We start from the raw sequence: 910 nt of genomic DNA, 5'->3' as shown, positions 1-910 counted from the left end.
CCTTGTTACCCCCTCATCTTCCCTGTGTGGTTGCTTTCCTATGAAGTAAGACCCTTTTAACCGCTGGAGTTCACAGCACTACATGATGGGGCAGGGGAGGGGAGGGGGTTGAGCAGCACAAGCTGGGACCTGAGAGAAACCCAGGAGTCCTGGCAGTACAACCTATCCCATTCTCCACTAAATTCGAGGGAAGTGCAAACGGCATGGAGGTTGTGGAGTCTGATAGGGGCTGAGGGGCTTTGAAGGGGTGGGAGGAATGATTGGGCAGATATAGAACCAGTTCTCTTATTCCCTGAGGCTATCAGGACAAGGAGAAAGGGAACTCCCCAACATCCATCTCTCAGGTACAAGGGTCCCCACCCATTTTTACTTGGCATAGGGCCCAATCCCTGCCTGGGGTAGCCTGGAGTGGTGGGGGGTGGGGGTGGGGGCGGGGGCAGAGTTTCTGCCAATCCTGTTCAAGTGTCTGCTTTGAAAGGGGAAGCCACCCCAAAGCCTATCTCCAGGCATGGGGCTATCTAGTGCCCGTTCATCTCCGAGCTACCTTCCAGGGTACCTGGTGGATTTGAGTTTTAGCAGCACAGGGGTGTGACAGCAGCAAACTTGCCAAACATGTGCCTGAGGCCACCTGCAATCCTTCCAATGCCACTCTCATGGCTCATTCTGAGGAGGAGCCCTAACTTCCCTGTGACCCAGTGTGATAGTCACCTGCCTAGAATAGTAGAGTGCCTGAGCTAGGCACTAGAACCTCTGGGTCTCATGCCAAAGCTTCACTCTCTTGTCTTCTCTTCCTTTGAGATGTTTAAGTAGAAGAAAGAGGGTTTTGCTCACCTGTCTTTGCAATTTCTTCTTGCCTGTTCATACTTCTTGAGCTGTTGTTGGAAAATTGCTATCAACATGAAAATTGTGA

Source organism: Vombatus ursinus, unplaced genomic scaffold (genome assembly GCF_900497805.2).
Source record: "Vombatus ursinus unplaced genomic scaffold, bare-nosed wombat genome assembly UNPS02014768.1, whole genome shotgun sequence".
Taxonomy (NCBI): Eukaryota; Metazoa; Chordata; class Mammalia; order Diprotodontia; family Vombatidae; genus Vombatus; species Vombatus ursinus.
The sequence above is the reverse complement of the archived record's forward strand: the minus strand, read 5'-3'. Positions refer to the sequence as shown.